The 17513-nt window shown below is 44.2% G+C and overlaps 1 protein-coding gene and 1 long non-coding RNA gene across 6 annotated transcripts in view; one reads left to right on the top strand and one right to left on the bottom strand.

The window, feature by feature from the left end:
• Positions 1-17203, bottom strand: part of LOC310669528 (actin-binding protein WASF3-like) — a 75697-nt gene extending 58494 nt beyond the window's left edge. For 2 of the 5 annotated variants that reach the window (XR_014507231.1, XM_083423807.1), the window contains exon 1: positions 17005-17201. The gene's annotated coding sequence lies outside the window, so the exon portion shown is untranslated. Of the gene's footprint in view, positions 1-17004 lie in introns of all 5 variants that reach the window. The other 3 variants (XR_014507232.1, XM_083423806.1, XR_014507230.1) reach the window with 2 other exon arrangements.
• LOC310669733 lies at positions 2344-11582 on the top strand. Its single transcript, XR_014507333.1, has 2 exons — positions 2344-3904; positions 4213-11582. It is a non-coding gene; the product is annotated as an uncharacterized lncRNA (long non-coding RNA).
• Positions 17204-17513: the final 310 nt, after the last annotated feature.

Below are 17513 nucleotides of genomic sequence, written 5' to 3'. Positions count from 1 at the left end.
AAGCTGTATGCCAGCTATCTCGGCCAATAAAGCGAGATGAGTGCCGCAACCCCAGAGTCGGTCACGACTGGACCTAATGGTCAGGGGTCCCTTTACCTTTATGCTATTGTACACATTTTTACAAAATTATTTCACCATGCAATTTTCTCTAAATGGTTCAAAATTTACCCTAGTACAGTATATGCATTGGTACACATAACTTGGCTGGAGAACTGCATTGCAAAAGTCAGAGAAGTGTGAATTTGGTGTAATCTGTTTTTTAGTCTATTGTTATTTTGATATTATGAAAGTTTTAAACTACTGTGGTTAATTTTTCTTATTGCTAATATTATTGCTTTATATTTTATGTAAAAAAACTTTGAGGAGGTTGTTTTACAATCAAGCAGTGCATAATGTTTTATTAAATAAATTAATAAATATTATTATTAATATTTAGGTTTTTAAAAAATATATATATCACATTTTACATAGGCCTCAAGGTGATTTGCAAACATACCATAAAAACAACGGAATTAGTTTTAAAAACAATACAAGATGAACACCTAAAAGATATTTCACCCAGCAGGAAAAACTTGCTGAAAGTACAGATTGTGGGTGCCTGTCATATCTTAGAATCATAGCACTGTAGTGTTGGCAGGGACTACATGGGCCATCTAGCCCAACCCCCCGCCATGCCCAAGGTGAAGCCCAAACCCATGACCCTGAGATTAAGAATCTGACATTCTACCAACTGAGCTATCCCAGCTGCTTGAAAGTAACATTGTTCCATCAAAAAGGGGCCCTGCTCTGAGTGACTGTGGAATGGGGCTCATGATATTTTGGGGACATTAAGGAGAAACTCTCCTTCACAGCACAGTGACCTTCTGGGCACAAAAGAACAAGGGTAGTAGTAGTATTTTTCTAGAAAAAGAGATGCCAGAATTAACCATGAACACCTCATTTGTTCTCTTATAATGGCAATGGTGCCCACCTGAGAGGGGCTGGAACTGAGTTCTGGTGAGTTCCTTCTGAAATAAAGCCCTGGCTGAAACTGTCTGCAGACAAACGCTGGTTCCCTCAGCTTGTAAAACGAGATGAGCGCCGCAACCCCAGAGTCATCTGCAACTGGACCTAACTGTCAGGTGTCCTTTACCTTTTTTAAGGTGACCACGTGCATTCAGTTCACCATCTCTCTCCTTCTTTAAGACATATGCAGCCTAGCACTTGCGTGTCAAGGACCCCCAAGACACCCCTGAGTAAAAACACGGTTCACACATTGTTTTTGTTTTGGTTTTTGGCATAATTTTGGCCACAACTTTATTGAATTACAGTATGTGAGTGGTTGCTTAGGCACTGGTTAGCGACAATCTGTTCCCACTTGGAGGTAGGAACAGAACTGACAACCACACCCGTGCGGAAGTCAGTAAGGGCAAACAATTTTGGGAAGAGAATAAAGCTGGGTGCCAGGCTCACACGTATCCCCAAATGCTCCCTGGGGCTCTTGTGGATGGTGAGCCCCTAGATTCCTTTAACGGAATACCCTTGCAGCAGCAGCATTGAAGGGGCAGGCACAGCCAACCACATCCCCTCGACCAACCAAAAAATTAACCAATGCCTAACTGCAACCTTACAAGTTGTGACGATTTGCTCCGCAGTAGGCAAACCCAAATGGCCCGAGCCAATCAGCCAAATGGTAAAAATTCCTACCAGGCCCCTGCTCCAAAGCAGACGACCCCATTACAGGCATAGCAAGGTCAGCGCAAACAAACCCTAATTAAAGGGAGGATGGTCCCATCACCTCCTGGCAAATAGAAGGGGAAGAAATGGAGGCAGTGAGAGATTTTACTTTCTTGGGCTCCATGATCACTGCAGATGGTGACAGCAATCACAAAATTAAAAGATGCTTGCTTCTTGGGAGAAAAGCAATGACAAACCTAGACAGCATCCTAAAAAGTAGACACATCACCTTGCCAACAAAGGTCTGTATAGTTAAAGCTATGGTTTTCCCAGTAGTGATGTATGGAAGTGAGAGCTGGACCGTGATGCTGAAGAATTGATGCTTTTGAATTATGATGCCGGAGGAGAGTCCCATGGACTGCAAGAAGATCAAACTTATCTATTCTTAAGGAAATTAGCCCCGGGTGCTCACTAGAAGGCCAGATCATGAAGCTGAGGCTCCAATACTTTGGCCATCTCATGAGAAGAGAAGACTCACTGGAAAAGACCCTGATGTTGGGAAAGATTGAGGGCACAAGGAGAAGGGGATGACAGAGGATGAGATGGATGGACAGTGTTCTTGAAGCTACGAACATGAGCTTGACCAAACTGCGGGAGGCAGTGGAAGACAGGAGTGCCTGGCGTGCTGTGGTCTATGGGGTCACAAAGAGTCGGACACGACTAAACAACTAAACAACAACAACAAGGGTGGGTAATCCAATGTGCTCAGCGAAAAGAGGAAGCTCAACGCTGCGCACAGGGACCTATATAGCACCCCCATCCATTAAATAAAATTGCAACCATCAATTTTCCCCAGCAACACTGGGGTGCCCAGTCAAATCCGAGGCCATCCAAACTAACCCGCCCAGCAACAGGGGATGTCATGGTTGCTCCCACCGCAACACATGCTCTCCATGAAGGAGACCCCACTTTGTAAGATCCTCCCCCGGGGCCTAATTTGATCAGTAGAGCAGGCATGTCCAACCAGTAGATCGTGATCTACCAGTAGATCCCTGGCTGATCCTGGTAGATCGCGGGACCCTTATTGATCATGGGATTAAATAAAGTTTACCAAAAATTAACAAATAAAAGCTGAAGAACTCTGGGCAATACTACCCCAAAAAAGCTCAACAACTGTGGGCTCAACAACTGTGGGCAATCCTCTGCAAAAAAAGTTCAATAACTCTGGGCAATCCACCCACCCCATGCACGCTCCTCCTCCCTCCAATGACAATAGGTAGATCACTGCCAGGTTTTTTTTATACTGGGAGTAGATCACAGTCTCTTGGGGGTTGGACGTGCCTACAGTAGAGTATTTGGTATGTGGTGGGTGGGGCTTGTGTGTTCTACTCTGGAATTAGCCCCTCCCTTCAGCCTGTGTTCCGTTAAGAATGTCAGTTAAGAGGGACCAACTGCTTCTTCTTGCTTCTTGCCTCAGACTTGCCTCATATTGTATTTAACCTCTCTCATCATGCTGTTTTGTTACAGTTTCCTTTAATGTTAAAGCTTAGTTTACATTTACATAAGCCACTTATTTTCCTCAAAGAAAAAGAAACTTTGCTGAGGAAAGGCATGGAATATCCTAAACTTGGGTGAATGAGGGGATATTTCCAGCCTGACAGGAGGATTGATTTTGTTAACCTCTACAACAATTGGGTTATGGGTCCAGTCTGGCAGAAAGAGAGAATAATAATAATATGGCCATGTATATAAAAGCTACAAAAGCCCTAGAGCCTCCTGTGCCTGTTCTCACTTCAAGTAACTATCTTTTATGGACATGAAATCTGCATCAGCAGAAGAGGCAGAAAAAGTAAAGTGGGAAAAGCAGGACAGAAAGGCAAGGACAGAAATTTCAATTTATGTGAGTGACAGTGACTTACACCACATAAGAAATGTTAAGACTGCCAAAGAGTAGTGGCAAGGTCTGAAAGAGTTGTGTGAGAGAAACACTCTGAATGAGAGACTGTATTTAATTTAAAATTGAAAGAAAATGGAGATTTAGAAAAGTATCTAAGTCAAGTGACAGAGTTCATTTAGATATTATAGGCAAGAAATTTGAAGAAGTGTTTTTAATTCTGTCAAGTTTGCCTGAAAGTTACAGTTTTTGATACATGCAGGAGACTAAAGATAAACTTGATATGAAATATGTTGTATCAAGACTTAAAGAGGAGACTGCTATGAGCGCTGAAAAGGCAGCAGAGTGTGAAACGTAAGTATTTACTGATACGTATATATTTAAAAATAAGGTTGCTTTTCAAGCTGCGGCCAAAAGAGACAAATCTATATGCTTTTTGTGGGGGAAATAGAACATTTTGCAAGGAATTGTACAAAACAAAGTGTTACTAATAAAGAAAAGTTCCATGGTAGTGACAGAAAGCAAACCAAAAATGCAGTTCATCAGAACTAACTAGCAATCTCAAGTTATAGGAAAATTGATAATATTAACAGTAACTCTTCTGGTTGGTTAATTGATTTGGGAGCTTCATTGCACATAACATGTGATGCTATTTTTTTCAGAGAGTTAAATAAAAACTCATCAGAGACAGTTACAGTTGCAAATGGCCACAAAATTTCTGTGCAAGGAAAAGGAACAGGTTCGCTCAAATGTGTTCAGGCAGAAAAACAGTTTGCAATGAAGTGAGAGGTGTAGTTTACTTGCCAGAATTAACAGTTTGCTGAGTGTGTCAACCCTGACCAAACGTGGTTTTAATGTAAATTTTAATCACAACAGATGTGTAATTACCAAAGATGGACTTTTATACACACAAGGTTTTGAAAGTAATGGAGTCTTTGTGCTAGATACAGGTCAAGAAGAATATGGTCAAGAAGAATTCAAGTGCAACCTGTGGCACATAAGGTTTGGGCATAGAGACTTCAGGATTATTGCAGACCTGCCAAAGAAAGGTTTGGTGAGAGAAATGGAAATTAAACCTTGTAAAGTTGACCTGAAGGGTGAAATATATGAAAGTTGTTTGTTGGGGAACAAGACCTTCTATCCCCAAGCAAAGCCAGAAAAGTTCAACAGAACCTTTGCAATTTATTTATACTGATATATGTGGTCCAATTCAACTGATCTCATGGGAAAAACAAGTATGTATTAAGGTATATTGTCGATTATTTGCAAAACTGCACAACTTATCTTTTAAAGGAAAAATCAGAAACTGCAGAGAAATTGAAGATGTTTATTGCAAGTGTTGAAAACCAATTTGGGAGAAAGCCATGAGCAATACTTTCAAACAATGGTGGTGAGGGCATGTCACACCACATCAAATCTTATCTAGATGAAAGTGGTATTAAACATTTGCACATTACCCCATTTACTCCAGAACAAAATGCTGCGGAGGAGAGAAAGAATCGCTCTCTGATGGAGCTGGTCAGATATATGTTTACGGAGTCTAATTTATCATTGAATATTTGGATGTGGCAGTGATGACAGCAACATATTTGCAGAACAGACTGCCAACAAACGCTACAAATAAAACAGCATTTGAACTTTGATTAGGAAGAGTACCGAACATCAGTCATATTAGAGTCTTTGGATCTAAAGTTTTTGCATATGTGCCAGCACAAAGACATACCAAACTTATCACCAGGACTGAGTTAGGAATATTGGTTGGCTTTGAGAAGGGGCACAAAAGTTACAGAATTCTTAATCCAAAGGCAAGAGAAGTGAAAGTGAGAAGCATAGTGTATTTCAGAGAAGGAGAGCAATCTTGTGCATGTGTTCCTAATCTGAACAATTTGAAAGAGAAACAGAGAAGAGAAGATAATCGACAAGCCAGAAGAAATAAGCAAGTGTTTTGTAAGATATTTTAAAATATTATACAAGGCAGATATAGAAGAAGAAAAGGACATAGCACAAGCTTGGAAGACAGAAGAAATACCAACGAAAGAACAATGGCAAGGGAAACTTATGGAATATGCAGAACTGGCAAAATTAACAGATAAATTACATGAAAATGATAACAAAGACTTTAAAAGAGAATGGGAACCATTTACAGCATATATGAAGAAGCAACATAAAGAATTGGACTCACTGGCAGGGTTTGAATAAACAAACACAATTGTATATAACAAAAAGTAAGATTATATGTTTGGGGGGAAATTGGGAAACAACACACAGGGTGAGTAATATGGAAATAAAACAAAATGGGAATATGAGGGAAGTCCAGGGGAGGGGGGAAATATGGAAAATTGTTAGAGAAATATTGTTAGAAGATAAATACATGGAAAAACCAATAAAAATATTTTTAAAAAAAAAACAGAAGAAGAATGGGACTTAATAAAATATCTCCAGGGAAAGGAAATCCCAAAGGTGGTAAAAGACAAAACTGGACAATTCAAATCACCTGTATCTATGATGGAACTACACCAAGCTATCTCAAAGGCCAATATTGGAAAATCCCCGGGACCAGATGGTCTGCTAGCAATACATTATAAAAGACTAGAAGAGGTGTTAGCCTTACCTCTGAAGATACTTATGAACAAGATCTTGGAAGAAGGAAGAATACCAGTGACTTGGCAAGCAGCTAACATAGTGTTGATACCTAAGCAAGGAACAACTCAAGAGTCTGTTAACAACTATTGACCAATCTCATTGCTTAATAATGATGATAAACTTTATGCAGGAATTCTGGCCAATAGGTTAAAAAAAGTACTCAAAGATATTATTAATGAAGATCAGGCCAGATTCTTGCCATATAGACAAATGAAAAATAATATGAGAATGTTGATTAATGTAATTGAATATCTAGACTTAAACCCAGGAAAGAAAGCAGCCTTTATGTTAGTGGATGCAGAGAAGGTGTTCAACAATGTTTCCTGGAAGTTCTTTAATAGCAATGGGAGACCATTTTACTAGAGGAATAAAGGCAATCTATGAAAAACAGAGAGCCAATCTGATAATTAATAGTGAAATGACCGAGTCTTTCCAAATAGAAAAAGGGACCAGGCAGAGTTGTCCACTTTCCCCCTTACTATTTATTATAGTCCTAGAAATACTTACACTGGATATAAGAAAAGATCAAGGAATTCAAGGAATAACATGGGGGGGGGGAATCCTTTAAACTGAAAGCTTTCGCGGACGATTTAATATTAATGGTGGAATAGCCAGAAGAAAGTATTCCAAAAATCTTAGAAAAAATGACGGAATTTGGTAAGGTCTCAGGGTTCAAACAACCTGCTGCCAGGTTGATGATAGCAAAAAAATGGAAAGGGGGCAATGTCCCCTCAGTAGAGGGTTGGTTTAACAAATTATGTGAATTCATAGAGTTGGCTAAAATGACAGCAGCCATTAGACTTCAGTCGAATCAAAAACTTAAGAAGGAATGGAACTGTTTAGAAGAATATATGACAAGACATCGTTCCAAAACAAATTTATTGATATGCATGGACTAAGTTCATAAAGGAGTGGAAAAATTATTGTAAGATTGTTCTGGGGCCAAAGTGACTAATATATATAACACAATGACAAGTTCAAGATATATCAACGGATGTCATGCTGTGGTGGAGGGAAGTCACAATAATAGAATGAGATAGATACAGAATGGAAAATGGGAGTTTTATTAATGTAATAATTTACACTCATTATTCTGTATACCGTGGTAACTTGGGTTACATACTCTTCAGGTTACATATGCTTCAGGTTACAGAGTCCGCTAACCCAGAAATAGTACCTGAGGCCTAATTTGATCAGTAGAATGTTTGGTATTTAGCTTGTGTGTTTTGCTCTGGAATCAGCCCCTCTCTTCAGTCTGTACAGTGGTACCTCAGGTTAAGTACTTAATTTGTTCCGGAGGTCCGTACTTAACCTGAAACTGTTCTTAACCTGAAGCACCACTTTAGCTAATGGGGCCTCCTGCTACTGCCGCGCCGCCGGAGCCCGATTTCTGTTCACATCCTGAAGCAAAGTTCTTAACCTGAAGCACTATTTCTGGGTTAGTGGAATCTGTAACCTGAAGCATATGTAACCTGAAGCGTATGTAACCTGAGGTACCACTGTATTCTGTTAAGAATGTCAGTTAAGAGCAGGGGTTGGCAATGTGCAGTCCATGGGCCGGATCCACCTCACGAAGACCATTTTACTGGCCCAGGAGCCGCACCCGAACCAAGCCCCCTGCTTGGCGAGTCCCCCACGTGCTGAGCTAAACCGGCATGGCACGGGGCCTCACCGAGCAGCGCCAGAAATTGCACCTGCACACGCACAGATACCAGAAATCACTTCTGCACATGCCCAGATGCCAAAAATCACTTCTGCGCAGGCACGATTTTCGATGTCTGGACATGCACAGATGCGATTTCCAGTGTCATGCTGCACTGGTCTGGCCTATGGACGATCTCCACGGGAGTGATCTGGCCCATGGCTGATAAGCCTTGCCAACCCCTGGTTAAGAGGGAGCAACTGCCTCTTCTTGCTTCTTGTCTCAGACCTGCCTCAAGTGGTTGTACTGTATTTAGTTTCTCTCATTATGCTACTGTGGTACCTCGGGTTACAGACACTTCAGGTTACAGATGCTTCAGGTTACAGACTCCGCTAACCCAGAAATAATACCTCGTGTTAAGAACTTTACGTCAGGATGTGAACAGAAATCGTGTGGCGGCGGCGGAGCAGCGGGAGGCCCCATTAGCTAAAGTGGTACCTCAGGTTAAGAACGGACCTCCGGAACGAATTAAGTTCTTAACACGAGGTACCACTATATTTTGTTAGTTTCCTTTACAGTATTATTAGAGCTTAGCTTAGATTTACATGAACCACTTATTTTTCTCAATGAAAGAGAAACTCTGCTGAAGAATGGTGGAATATCCTAAACTTGGGTGAGTGAGGGGATATTCCCAGTTAGCCAGAAGGATTGATTTTGTTAATCATCCCAACCTCCACAACAGGACCAGCATCACCACAAACACATTTTAAGTCTGCTTCTTTTCAAGGGGAGTGCCAAGCACACAAACTGAGGCCTTTCCTGCTCCTCTTTCACCAAAATTAACAGAGTATATTGTTTTGGATGAGCCACCAGGGATGTCAGAAACCTCCTCAAACCTCCCCAAAGGCAAGCTGATGGGGTCATTTAAGATCAGATTTCTACTTGCATTTGGGGTGCTGCGAAACCATAGCAATGGGAAAACGCACTGAGACGGCAAAGGGATTACATTATTCCTGCATGAGTGCAGTGATGAGCTAATGGAAGCAGCACATTCAGAATGATTACATCTGGCTGAGCGCCAAGGGGCAGAGGCAGGCAGGGAAAGTCCCTTGCATGAGTAAATGGCTAGTAATTTAAAGCTGGCTCTGTATTGTTGCACCTCTTTGGGAGGGGTAGCTTATCAGGCAAGATCTACAATAAATAATGCAATCACAACAATATAAAAGAGGAAAGGAGAAGAGTGCAAAACGATAGAATCTCCTAAAATTATGAATTGTTTAGAGCAGCCTTCACCAACCTGATGGCCCCTGGTTATCTGGACTGCCACTCCCACCAGTTCTAGCCAGCACTGTCATGGTAGCCAAGACTCATGGGAGTTGTAGTCCAAAAACATCTGGAAGGCACCAGTTTGGTGAGGCCTACTTTAGAGCACAGGTAGGCCACTCCTGAAGTTGCCTCATTTTGTGCAAATCCTGAAGTTGCCTCATTTCGCCATCCTTCTTATTTCTTATGTAAACGTCTTATGTAAAAGTGCATAGATTCTTTATACAGCATACCGTACATCATTTCATCTCACCAGATGAGGGCATAGGTGGCAAATACCCAACCCTTACAGATAGCTCCCCTTTCTGGGTTCACAGACCAGCACCCCAATTCTGCAGATAAGGATAACATCAAAGCAAACCAATTAATATATATTGAAACAAATGAGCTCATTGCTGCAACCAATGCCAATTAATTGTTGGGTTATCTTGAATATTATTTATTTATTTATTTATTTATTTATACCCCACCCATCTGACTAGGTTTCCCCAGCCACTCTGGACAGCTCCCAACAGAATATTAAAAACACGATAAAGCATCAAACATTTAAAACTTCCCTAAATAGGGCTGCCTTCAGATGTCTTCCAGAAGTCAGATAGTTGTTTATTTCTTTGACATCTGATGGGAGGGCATTCCACAGGGTGGGTGCCACTACCAAGAAGGCCCTCTGTCTGGTTCGCTGTAACCTCACTTTTTGCAGTGAGGGAACTGCCAGACGGCCCTCGGACCTGGACCCACCTCAGTGTCTGGGCTGAACGATGGGGGTGGAGACGCTCCTTCAGGTATACTGGGCTGAGGTCATTTAGGGCTTTAAAGGTCAGCACCAACACTTTGAATTGTGATGTTAGCAAACCTTCTGGAACAGCTCACCTTTGGTTCAACACTTTGGTTCAACACAGAAGCAATTCTCCCCACTTGTGATTCCCAGCAACCGGCATATTATCTCCAACATTGGAAGGAGAACATAGCCATCATGGCTGGTAGCCATTGAGAGCCTTGTCCTCATGCATTTGTCTAATCCTCTTTTAAAGCCACCCAAGTTGGTGGCCTTCACTACCACCTTGTTCCATAGTTTAACAAGATTTAAGGCATTCAGTGTCACAAGGTATTATGGCCGCCAGCTTAAGTTCGTATGACATCCAGGTTCAGAGGCAGCGTATAGGGAAGGGCTATTATTGTGTGGCATCTGGCTGACCACAGCTGGAAATGGGATGCTGGACTTGATGGGCTCTGTATGCACCCAGCAAAGCAATACTCCATCTTCTGGTATTTATAAATGTAGAGGGCTGTCTGGACCAGTAGGTTTGATTAAGATAGCTCCTTCTGATCATAAATTTGGGGCACCAAGTCTTAAACCCACCTGTGAGCCCAACCAGGAGCAGAAAGTGAGGTTCTGGGGACACACTTGTACACCATCAACTAAAATAATGTCAAATTAGCAATGCTTGCCTACTTGGGGTCTTAGTAAAGACAGCAGACCAAAAAGGGAAACAGTCTGCAGCCTGATGGTAGAAAGTCGCATCAAGGCCTTTACTATCAAAGACCAGCCACAAACTTATTTTTGTGCCTTAGCTGTAGAGCAGGATTAGACCAGCTGAGCAGCAGGGACTTGAACAAATTCAGCAGCAGGACCCACAATTATCCTTAACTCGGCTTGGTGCTGCTTCCCAGGGGATGAAAGAGGCCAGAAAATTGGCTGCCAGCCCCAGGGCCTAGAAATCACTACTTGTGGCACTGGCTCCATCCCCATAATCTCATGAAACAACTATGCTATTATGCACAGTATGTTCGTTGTAGCCCTGCTCAGCAGAAGCTCAGCCCAACAGGCAGGATGGGAGGGGCTGCCATTGGTTGAATTCCTGCAGGGGGATCACAGAGTCCTCAACCCCTCTCCCCAACACACACCCCACCCACAGGGTCAGTCCAAATCATCTAGCCAGTGATCTGCACTCTGCAGCCTTTCTGAGTGCCCAGGTTTCCTGACAGCCCTGTGACATCCTCAAAAAGGCTTTTATTTAAGTGCAGGCATTAGGGATGCTGCCTACCCTGCTCCTGACAGCAATTCATTGGGGGTTTTTTTGTTTAAAAAAGGACAAACTAAGCATCCCACTCCTCTTCCTCATTACAAACCCGAAGCTCTAAAAAATAGTAGTAAAGTTATTGTAAGCATTGAAGTGGAGAGTCCAAAAGTTGCTGGTGTCAAGACGTTGACACAACCATCTATTACAGAATGCAACAGGTACAGTCTGTCCTGTAGGGACTTTGTTCATGTGCTCTATGAATGGCTACCAGCCCACCACAAAAGTCTTTATCTCTTTTTGCCCTCTAGGCATGAAAAAAAATTGTGTCAGATTTTGATAAAGTGCTATCTCCCAAATCACGTTATACCATGTTTGTACGATTAAAAATATTTGCTTCTTTCTAGTTTCTGGCCATCATTGTTCTTGCTGTCCTTAATAAGTGACCAATTACATGTTTATTCAACAATCCTTGGTTGTCTCCGTTGAGTACACCTAACAATGCTACATACATTTTTCAAAAAGTGGAATTGTTACAGGAATCAGTGCAACGAGATCTTTTCTAAAAGATAAAAGGAAGAATGAGTGCACTGAATTCAGGTGCTCAGTAATCATACATAAAAAGCACAGTCTTCCTACACTTCCATTAAAATAAAGGAAAAAACAGGTTCACAGAATTGTAGACTTGGAAGGGTCCCCAAGGTGAATTTAGTCCAATCCCTGCTAAATAATCCCTGACAGATGGCCATCCAACCTTTGTTTAAAAACATCCAATGAAGAATGTCCACTAGATTCTGAGGCAGCCCATTCCACTGTTGACCATTGAAAAGTTTACAGTGTTTACAGTGGTACCTTGGTTTAAGAACAGCTTAGTTTATGAACAACTAGGATTAAGAATGCTGCAAAACTGTAAGTAGGTGTTTTGGTTTGTGAACTTTGCCTTGGAATCAGAACACATTCTGCTTCCTGTTGAGTGTAAATTGAGTCCCCCGCTGCTATGGGAAACCACACCTTGGTTTAAGAACGCTTTAGTTTAAGAATGGACTTCTGGGAAGGATTAAGTTCGTAAACCAAGGTACCACTGTATTTGGAATCTCCTTTCTTGTCATTTGAATCCATTGGTTTTGGGTCCACCCCTCTGGACCAGCAGAGAACAAGCTTATTCCATCTTCTATATGACAGTCCTTCAGATATGTGAAGATGGCTATCATATCTCCTCTCAGTCTTTTCTTCTCCAGGATAAATATGCCCAGCTCCAACTCATGAGCTAATTTATCCTATGGGGTTTTTGGAGATCAGGAAGCACAGCAGCTAGAGAGGCTGCAAAGAGCTGGAGAAATGTGTGACAGGAAGACAAACACACTGCCCACCTGCCATAGCTACCTCACAGTAATAAACTACGTCTTGACCCTTTAAAAGCACAAAGAAACTATAAAGCACCTTGAAAAAGAGGCAGAAAAATTGAATCCCCTTTCACAGATGAAGAAAACTTTTTTTAAATCTGGGTTTCTCAAAATTTTGGCACAGTAAGAGCTGATACACTGCTTTACCTTTCCATCAGTTGTGTGGTTTACCTGAAAATAGTCTCTTCGTCTCTTTCCATACAGGTGAATGGAGCAGGAGTAACCATTCATTTGTATTGATTAGGGAGAATGATCTTCAATGGGAGAAAACCGAAGCAGGGAGGAGGGCACTGTTCCTGTCCTGCCCCAGACCCTTTCTGAGGACAAAACCACAGTTTTGCAAACTACATGCAACAGTCACATGGATGATCCTTGCCTGGTGCTTACTGCATCTTTGCTTATACTTTGAGGTTGCAATCCTATATACCTGGGAGTAAGTTCTGTTGGACTTAACTGGGGGTCACTTCTGTGTATGGGAGTTACACTGCAAACATGAGGTTAGGGTCTCTGAATTAGAGCATGAGGTTGGGAAAGAAGTACTCACCAATTTCTACAAGCCCATATTCAGGGTCTAAGTACCTACCCTTCAGCTTCCACCACCACCCCGCCCTGCAATTTAATAAAAAACAAATATCCCAGCCTTAAAAAAATTAAGCCCAATTTTTGGGCTTTTCAAATTGCAGTTAGATCCTCAAAGGGAAAAAATACAGGGGCATTTCCCCCTATAGGATTAACTGCTATACGTTTAAAGCTCTCTTACACCAAAGAATTCTGAGAACTGTATTTTGTTAAAGGGAACTGTGAGACGATCTCTATTACCTTCACTGAGGTATGATTCCCAAAGTAGTTTGTCAGTCCTGTTTCCATGGACAAGGGTGCAGGCTCCTAGGGGCTGTGGCACTTTGGAAACCCACCCCCCGCCAATCTTTTTTTGAGGCTAGGCCCCCTCAATGTTCAGAGGGCTCCACGTGCAATGTCTTGACATCATGCAATGTCATGCGTGTGACATTCTAAAGTCAGAACGTCACAGTGTGCCCTCTCAGTCCTCTGGAGAAGGTGGCACCTCTGCCTATGAAAACTTGGAATTATAGCTCGGGGGGGGGGGGAATAGGGATCTCCTAACAACTCCCAGTAGTGATGTATGGAAGTGAGAGCTGGACCATAAAGAAGGCTGATCGCCGAAGAATTGATGCTTTTGAATTATGGTGCTGGAGGAGACTCTAGAGAGTCCCATGGACTGCAAGAAGATCAAACCTATCCATTCTTAAGGAAATCAGCCCTGAGTGCTCACCGGAAGGACAGATCATGAAGCTGAGGCTGCAATACTTTGGCCACCTCATGAGAAGAGAAGACTCCCTGGAAAAGACCCTGATGTTGGGAAAGATGGAGGGCACAAGGAGAAGGGGACGACAGAGGACGAGATGGTTGGATGGTGTTCTCGAAGCTACCAGCATGAGTTTGACCAAACTGCGGGAGGCGGTGGAAGACAGAAGTGCCTGGCATGCTCTGGTCCATGGGGTCACAAAGAGTCGGACACGACTAAACGACTAAACGACAACAACAACAACAACAAACAACTCACAGCACCATAAACAAACTACACTTCCCATGCTTTTTTGGGGAAAAGAATAATTATTTAAAGTGATACAGTACTGCTTTAAATATATAGCACAGATTAGGCCTTAAATTGAAAAAAAGAAGAAAAAGGCGGGAGAAACAGTATCCTGTTTTCCACAGGAGGCAGTGATGACCACTAACCCCAATGGCTTTAAAAGAGGATTAGAAAAATTCATGAAGGATAAGGCTATTAGTGGCTATTAGACTTGATGACTATGCTCTGTCTCCACAGTTGGAGGCAATAATGCTTCTGAATACCAGTTGCTACAAACCACAGGAGAGGAGAGGGCTCTTGTGCCCAAATCCTGCTTGTGGGTTTCCCACAGGCATCTGGTTGGCCGCCATGAGATGCTGGAGTAGATGGGCCACTGGCATGATCCAGCAAGCTCTTCTTATGCTTTTCCCAGCTGCACCACCTCAGTCAAATCTAGAGCTCCCTGTGACAGCCTTAAAATACAGACAAAAATATTGTGATATCTGGTCATGGATCCCGCATGTCAGGTTTAAGTCAGGTGCAAGGGCGGGGGAGAATTGCTTTCTCCCAAAGCCAACAAAAGAAGGGAGAACTTGTGTCTTCCATTAAAAGTTTTTATCATATCACTTTTGTTCACTGTATGTTAATGCATATTATCACAAGTACAAGTACAAAAAAATCAAGAAAATGTAAAAGACTGGGGAAGGGGAAGCAAAACTAATTTTCACCTGGAGCAGCAAACTAGCCCACGATGGCCTGCAGTGGTGTAGCATAGGGGGAGCCAGCGGGCGAATGGCCCTGGGTGCACAATTCTGAGGGGACACAACCAGGTGCCCCCACACAGGTGCCAGCTTCCACAGGGATCCCCATCCTGCCCTGGTGAAGGTGGAAGAGCAGCTCAGGCCCACGGTGAGTGGGTGTGAATAGAGGGATGTAGACAAGGGGTCACCCCAACCCAGCAGTCTTCTCCATGAGCGTCAGGGGGAGGATTCACCTGCCAATGTCTGTACTGGCTAGCCGGGCTCCCCCCTGCATGGGCAGGCTATGCAATGCGGCCCCATTTGCTCTGTTGGGGGGGGGCACTGCATCATCGTAAGCAGCTTGCCCACCCCTGGTGCTAGCAACCCATGCTACGCCACTGCTGGCTATGCAATGCGGCCCCACTTGGCTATGTTGGGTGGGCACTGCGTCATCGTAAGCGGCTTGCCCACCCCTGGTGCTAGCAACCCATGCTACGCCACTGCTGGCTTGCAGGTGCAGAGATGGGCAACAGCCTCAGTATACATTGACATCTGAGACAGGCCTCAAGCTGACTAGGAGACTGTGTTCATGTACTAACCTCTCCAATGGGCTGCCCAAGCTAAGTCTTCCCAGCTTCTCAAGATACAGTATACAATATATTTAAATCAAGGGACAGAGGATGCCAGGGTAGGAAGCAGCAATAATTTATAGGAGTGAAGACATCCAGTCCAGGTACTGGAATTTGAAGTCAGTTGCTTTCAAATTGCTAAATCAGTTGGTGAATTCACAGGCAACTCATCCACAGAGTCATCCCACCTTATTTATTATGAACCTCAACATTATCAGCCATTATTATTATTATTATGATTATTGTTATTATTATTATACTTTCTCAGCCAATGGCATACCCACGCAAACCACAGCATCTGACAGCCAGCAAGAAGCAAATCCAAGTCACAGAACTGCAGTCACAAGAATGCCCCCGAGTGCTCAAGCCCAGCTGTATGGCAAGCTCACAGCCACTGGCTAATCGGCTTCTAAAACCTGAGATGCCAGGACTCAAGGCGGTCAAGAAGCCGTAATCTCTGACCTGGAAATTCCATTTGCTCATCCAAGAGATGCATGGAATGCTGACCTTGGTTACGCAGCTGCAGTGAGGCAAAGCACTCTGCACATGCTTCAAGGTACTCTCTCATGTCCTGCAAGCGGAGCCCTCTTGGGCTCCCATACAAACCAGTTTCTATTCCTCGAGCCCTCCCTCCCAACACCCTCACGTGCCCTTCTGTTGTGGAAATTGCCCGAAAGGGAATGCAGTAAGCCAACATCGGTGGTTTTCCAAAGTACCCACCCAATATATGCTGAAGCAGGTGCCATAGAATGATGTGCAAAAAGCGATGTCCTTCTCCAGAGAGCTCCCTGAGCTACCTTGTCTTTATGGATCCCTAGATGTAAGGGTCTCGCCCCGCCCCCATATCCTTCGCTCTCCACTTTGGAACATCTACCCCCACCCCACCTCTCTCTAGTTAAGGCTGACAGCGGAATCTGTCCCCCTCTCCCCACGCCCCGCTCTCTCGCGCTCTCTCTGCCCGCCCCCCTTCTCTGCTAATAATGGCACGCATGCCCTCCTGCCCACATTCTAGCAACCGGGAATGTGCCAAGCGCCGCAGCATGCAGCAGGCAGCAGCCAGCCAGCTACCCACTCGCCTTGCCCTGCCACTTCCCTCGCGCAATGCAATGGAGCCCCCTCCAGCCTCCCCACCACCATGCGCCCCCTCCCCTCCTCTTTCCCGGAAAAAAGAGTGAGCGGGGGCGGGGGAGAGGACTTGCTGCTAGCCCACAAATCCAGGGTGCCCAAAGGCGCTCTCACTCTCGCTGTCTCCCTCCTCGCCTGCCAAGCCCTATATCCGGGGGTGGGGAGGGAGCCAAAAAGGATAGCATCAGCCGGCCAACCCGCCCTTCCAGCGCATCGCCATGCAAAGTCAGAGCCCTTCACATTTTGCATCACCCTGCAGCGAAACGGAGGGGGGAGGGAGAAGGGGGGGAGAATTCTTTTCAAAAATGCAAAGCAAGAAATCGCATTTCCACATTGTCACCTGCTGGGATGCTGGAAGCGACGGTGATGGGCTCAGCGCCTGCAGCTGCCGCTGCAGCTCCTGTCTCCGCCTGTCATGCTACTTGAGGAGGCTGCAGAACCGAGGATGCACCCGCAGCTTCTGCTCTGACTATCGCAGCGGCTCCTACTGCCTCTCTCGGTGCGTGCAGGAGAGCGCACGCGCGGCGGAGGCTCGGTGCGCGAGCGCTTCCCTGCGAGCTTTGGGCTCCGCAGTACGAGCACAGCGCATGCGCCTCCATCACCACCACAACCAGCAGCAGCTTCTCTAGCTGTGGGGAGAAAAAGACAACCCCTCCCCCCAATACCCATCGCATCCATCTGTGGGGAGGCTGTCATCAATGCTGGAGTTGGCAGAGCATTTGCTCTGCACGCAGAAAGCGCCAGGCTCAGTCCCCACCTGCCCAGGTATGGCGGGGAATGAAACCCTGGAAAGAAGCTGCCAATCGGTGCTGGCAATACTAGCTATATCAGTTACTGTACTCCCAAAGT

Source organism: Podarcis tiliguerta (assembly GCF_965153285.1).
Source record: "Podarcis tiliguerta genome assembly, chromosome: Z".
In the NCBI taxonomy this organism is placed as follows: Eukaryota; Metazoa; Chordata; class Lepidosauria; order Squamata; family Lacertidae; genus Podarcis; species Podarcis tiliguerta.
The sequence above is the reverse complement of the archived record's forward strand: the minus strand, read 5'-3'. Positions and strand labels throughout refer to the sequence as shown.